Source organism: Carassius gibelio, chromosome B22 (assembly GCF_023724105.1).
Source record: "Carassius gibelio isolate Cgi1373 ecotype wild population from Czech Republic chromosome B22, carGib1.2-hapl.c, whole genome shotgun sequence".
Taxonomy (NCBI): Eukaryota; Metazoa; Chordata; class Actinopteri; order Cypriniformes; family Cyprinidae; genus Carassius; species Carassius gibelio.
The window spans coordinates 46,575,794-46,580,793 of NC_068417.1; the positions used below are offsets into that span (position 1 = coordinate 46,575,794).

At 39.6% G+C, this 5,000-nt stretch overlaps 8 non-coding genes across 8 annotated transcripts in view; all 8 read right to left on the reverse strand.

Annotated features, from left to right (window-relative positions):
- Positions 1–192: 192 nt before the first annotated feature.
- On the reverse strand, positions 193–311 carry LOC128007858 (5S ribosomal RNA). Its single transcript, XR_008179604.1, has one exon. It is a non-coding gene; the product is annotated as a 5S ribosomal RNA (ribosomal RNA).
- A 512-nt stretch (positions 312–823) lies between these two features.
- Positions 824–942, reverse strand: LOC128007859 (5S ribosomal RNA). The gene has a single exon (XR_008179605.1). It is a non-coding gene; the product is annotated as a 5S ribosomal RNA (ribosomal RNA).
- Positions 943–1,456: 514 nt separating this feature from the next.
- Positions 1,457–1,575, reverse strand: LOC128007860 (5S ribosomal RNA). The gene has a single exon (XR_008179606.1). It is a non-coding gene; the product is annotated as a 5S ribosomal RNA (ribosomal RNA).
- A 516-nt stretch (positions 1,576–2,091) lies between these two features.
- LOC128007861 (5S ribosomal RNA) lies at positions 2,092–2,210 on the reverse strand. Its single transcript, XR_008179607.1, has one exon. It is a non-coding gene; the product is annotated as a 5S ribosomal RNA (ribosomal RNA).
- Positions 2,211–2,721: 511 nt separating this feature from the next.
- Positions 2,722–2,840, reverse strand: LOC128006215 (5S ribosomal RNA). Its single transcript, XR_008178845.1, has one exon. It is a non-coding gene; the product is annotated as a 5S ribosomal RNA (ribosomal RNA).
- An 802-nt stretch (positions 2,841–3,642) lies between these two features.
- Positions 3,643–3,761, reverse strand: LOC128007862 (5S ribosomal RNA). Its single transcript, XR_008179608.1, has one exon. It is a non-coding gene; the product is annotated as a 5S ribosomal RNA (ribosomal RNA).
- A 512-nt stretch (positions 3,762–4,273) lies between these two features.
- Positions 4,274–4,392, reverse strand: LOC128007863 (5S ribosomal RNA). Its single transcript, XR_008179609.1, has one exon. It is a non-coding gene; the product is annotated as a 5S ribosomal RNA (ribosomal RNA).
- A 514-nt stretch (positions 4,393–4,906) lies between these two features.
- LOC128007864 (5S ribosomal RNA) overlaps positions 4,907–5,000 on the reverse strand; it is a 119-nt gene continuing 25 nt past the window's right edge. The window contains exon 1 of the ribosomal RNA XR_008179610.1: positions 4,907–5,000. This exon is cut by the window's right edge and continues 25 nt beyond it. This is a non-coding gene — a ribosomal RNA (5S ribosomal RNA).

A 5,000-nucleotide genomic window follows, 5' to 3' on the forward strand; every position in this document is an offset into this window, starting at 1 on the left:
TTTTTTTTTTTTTTTTAATGAAAGATTATTATATAATTCGTGAAATTTTTCAAACAGATTAAAGCACCTGGTATTCCCAGGCAGTCTCCCATCCATGTACTAACCAGGCCCAAACCTGCTAATATTCAGAGATCGGGCATTGACTCTATTTTTTGGCAAAATTATTATATACTAAGTGAAAAATGTCCAAAAAGCTTACAGCACCTGGTATTCCCAGGCGGTCTCCCATCCAAGTACTAACCAGGCCCAAACCTGCTTAGCTTCCGAGATCAGACGAGATCGGGCATAGCCAGGTTGGTATGGCCGTAAGCGAAGACAGCAGAAAAGAGAGGGCTATTTAAAGACCAGCCAATCTAATCGCCAGTACATTATATAAGTAGGAAAGAAAACCCAAAAGCTTAAAGCACCTGGTATTCCTAGGCAGTCTCTCATCAAAGTGCTAACCATACCTAAACCTGCTAAGATTCAGAGATCGGGCATTGACTCTTTTTTTTTTTTTTTTTTTTTTTAAATGAAAGATTATTATATAATTCGTGAAATTTTCCAAAGAGATTAAAGCACCTGGTATTCCCAGGCAGTCTCTCATCAAAGTGCTAACCAGACCTAAACCTGCTAATATTCAGAGATCGGGCATTGACTCTATTTTTTGGCAAAATTATTATATACTAAGTGAAAAATGTCCAAAAAGCTTACAGCACCTGGTATTCCCAGGCAGTCTCCCATCCATGTACTAACCAGGCCCAAACCTGTTAATATTCAGAGATCGGGCATTGACTCTATTTTTTGGCAAAATTATTATATACTAAGTGAAAAATGTCCAAAAAGCTTACAGCACCTGGTATTCCCAGGCGGTCTCCCATCCAAGTACTAACCAGGCCCAAACCTGCTTAGCTTCCGAGATCAGACGAGATCGGGCATAGCCAGGTTGGTATGGCCGTAAGCGAAGACAGCAGCAAAGAGAGGGCTATTTAAAGACCAGCCAATCTAATCGCCAGTACATTATATAAGTAGGAAAGAAAACCCAAAAGCTTAAAGCACCTGGTATTCCTAGGCAGTCTCTCATCAAAGTGCTAACCATACCTAAACATGCTAAGATTCAGAGATCGGGCATTGACTCTATTTTTTGGCAAAATTATTATATACTAAGTGAAAAATGTCCAAAAAGCTTACAGCACCTGGTATTCCCAGGCAGTCTCCCATCCATGTACTAACCAGGCCCAAACCTGTTAATATTCAGAGATCGGGCATTGACTCTATTTTTTTTTTTTTTTTTTTTTTTTAATGAAAGATTATTATATAATTCGTGAAATTTTTCAAACAGATTAAAGCACCTGGTATTCCCAGGCAGTCTCCCATCCATGTACTAACCAGGCCCAAACCTGCTAATATTCAGAGATCGGGCATTGACTCTATTTTTTGGTAAAATTATTATATACTAAGTGAAAAATGTCCAAAAAGCTTACAGCACCTGGTATTCCCAGGCGGTCTCCCATCCAAGTACTAACCAGGCCCAAACCTGCTTAGCTTCCGAGATCAGACGAGATCGGGCATAGCCAGGTTGGTATGGCCGTAAGCAAAGACTGCTGCAAAGAGAGGGCTATTTAAAGACCAGCCAATCTAATCGCCAGTACATTATATAAGTAGGAAAGAAAACCCAAAAGCTTAAAGCACCTGGTATTCCTAGGCAGTCTCTCATCAAAGTGCTAACCATACCTAAACCTGCTAAGATTCAGAGATCGGGCATTGACTCTTTTTTTTTTTTTTTTTTTTTTTTTTTAAATGAAAGATTATTATATAATTCGTGAAATTTTCCAAAGAGATTAAAGCACCTGGTATTCCCAGGCAGTCTCTCATCAAAGTGCTAACCAGACCTAAACCTGCTAAGATTCAGAGATCGGGCATTGACTCTATTTTTTGGCAAAATTATTATATACTAAGTGAAAAATGTCCAAAAAGCTTACAGCACCTGGTATTCCCAGGCAGTCTCCCATCCATGTACTAACCAGGCCCAAACCTGTTAATATTCAGAGATCGGGCATTGACTCTATTTTTTGGCAAAATTATTATATACTAAGTGAAAAATGTCCAAAAAGCTTACAGCACCTGGTATTCCCAGGCGGTCTCCCATCCAAGTACTAACCAGGCCCAAACCTGCTTAGCTTCCGAGATCAGACGAGATCGGGCATAGCCAGGTTGGTATGGCCGTAAGCGAAGACAGCAGCAAAGAGAGGGCTATTTAAAGACCAGCCAATCTAATCGCCAGTACATTATATAAGTAAGAAAGAAAACCCAAAAGCTTAAAGCACCTGGTATTCCTAGGCAGTCTCTCATCAAAGTGCTAACCATACCTAAACCTGCTAAGATTCAGAGATCGGGCATTGACTCTATTTTTTGGCAAAATTATTATATACTAAGTGAAAAATGTCCAAAAAGCTTACAGCACCTGGTATTCCCAGGCAGTCTCCCATCCATGTACTAACCAGGCCCAAACTTGTTAATATTCAGAGATCGGGCATTGACTCTATTTTTTGGCAAAATTATTATATACTAAGTGAAAAATGTCCAAAAAGCTTACAGCACCTGGTATTCCCAGGCAGTCTCCCATCCATGTACTAACCAGGCCCAAACATGCTAATATTCAGAGATCGGGCATTGACTCTATTTTTTTTTTTTTTTTTTTTTAATGAAAGATTATTATATAATTCGTGAAATTTTTCAAACAGATTAAAGCACCTGGTATTCCCAGGCAGTCTCCCATCCATGTACTAACCAGGCCCAAACCTGCTTAGCTTCCGAGATCAGACGAGATCGGGCATAGCCAGGTTGGTATGGCCGTAAGCGAAGACAGCAGCAAAGAGAGGGCTATTTAAAGACCAGCCAATCTAATCGCCAGTACATTATATAAGTAGGAAAGAAAACCCAAAAGCTTATAGCACCTGGTATTCCTAGGCAGTCTCTCATCAAAGTGCTAACCATACCTAAACCTGCTAAGATTCAGAGATCGGGCATTGACTCTTTTTATTTTATTTTTTTTTTTAAATGAAAGATTATTATATAATTCGTGAAATTTTCCAAAGAGATTAAAGCACCTGGTATTCCCAGGCAGTCTCTCATCAAAGTGCTAACCAGACCTAAACCTGCTAAGATTCAGAGATCGGGCATTGACTCTATTTTTTGGCAAAATTATTATATACTAAGTGAAAAATGTCCAAAAAGCTTACAGCACCTGGTATTCCCAGGCAGTCTCCCATCCATGTACTAACCAGGCCCAAACCTGTTAATATTCAGAGATCGGGCATTGACTCTATTTTTTGGCAAAATTATTATATACTAAGTGAAAAATGTCCAAAAAGCTTACAGCACCTGGTATTTCCAGGCAGTCTCCCATCCATGTACTAACCAGGCCCAAACCTGTTAATATTCAGAGATCGGGCATTGACTCTATTTTTTTTTTTTTTTTTTTTTTAATGAAAGATTATTATATAATTCGTGAAATTTTTCAAACAGATTAAAGCACCTGGTATTCCCAGGCAGTCTCCCATCCATGTACTAACCAGGCCCAAACCTGCTAATATTCAGAGATCGGGCATTGACTCTATTTTTTGGCAAAATTATTATATACTAAGTGAAAAATGTCCAAAAAGCTTACAGCACCTGGTATTCCCAGGCGGTCTCCCATCCAAGTACTAACCAGGCCCAAACCTGCTTAGCTTCCGAGATCAGACGAGATCGGGCATAGCCAGGTTGGTATGGCCGTAAGCGAAGACAGCAGAAAAGAGAGGGCTATTTAAAGACCAGCCAATCTAATCGCCAGTACATTATATAAGTAGGAAAGAAAACCCAAAAGCTTAAAGCACCTGGTATTCCTAGGCAGTCTCTCATCAAAGTGCTAACCATACCTAAACCTGCTAAGATTCAGAGATCGGGCATTGACTCTTTTTTTTTTTTTTTTTTTTTTTAAATGAAAGATTATTATATAATTCGTGAAATTTTCCAAAGAGATTAAAGCACCTGGTATTCCCAGGCAGTCTCTCATCAAAGTGCTAACCAGACCTAAACCTGCTAATATTCAGAGATCGGGCATTGACTCTATTTTTTGGCAAAATTATTATATACTAAGTGAAAAATGTCCAAAAAGCTTACAGCACCTGGTATTCCCAGGCAGTCTCCCATCCATGTACTAACCAGGCCCAAACCTGTTAATATTCAGAGATCGGGCATTGACTCTATTTTTTGGCAAAATTATTATATACTAAGTGAAAAATGTCCAAAAAGCTTACAGCACCTGGTATTCCCAGGCGGTCTCCCATCCAAGTACTAACCAGGCCCAAACCTGCTTAGCTTCCGAGATCAGACGAGATCGGGCATAGCCAGGTTGGTATGGCCGTAAGCGAAGACAGCAGCAAAGAGAGGGCTATTTAAAGACCAGCCAATCTAATCGCCAGTACATTATATAAGTAGGAAAGAAAACCCAAAAGCTTAAAGCACCTGGTATTCCTAGGCAGTCTCTCATCAAAGTGCTAACCATACCTAAACCTGCTAAGATTCAGAGATCGGGCATTGACTCTATTTTTTGGCAAAATTATTATATACTAAGTGAAAAATGTCCAAAAAGCTTACAGCACCTGGTATTCCCAGGCAGTCTCCCATCCATGTACTAACCAGGCCCAAACCTGTTAATATTCAGAGATCGGGCATTGACTCTATTTTTTTTTTTTTTTTTTTTTTTTAATGAAAGATTATTATATAATTCGTGAAATTTTTCAAACAGATTAAAGCACCTGGTATTCCCAGGCAGTCTCCCATCCATGTACTAACCAGGCCCAAACCTGCTAATATTCAGAGATCGGGCATTGACTCTATTTTTTGGTAAAATTATTATATACTAAGTGAAAAATGTCCAAAAAGCTTACAGCACCTGGTATTCCCAGGCGGTCTCCCATCCAAGTACTAACCAGGCCCAAACCTGCTTAGCTTCCGAGATCAGACGAGATCGGGCA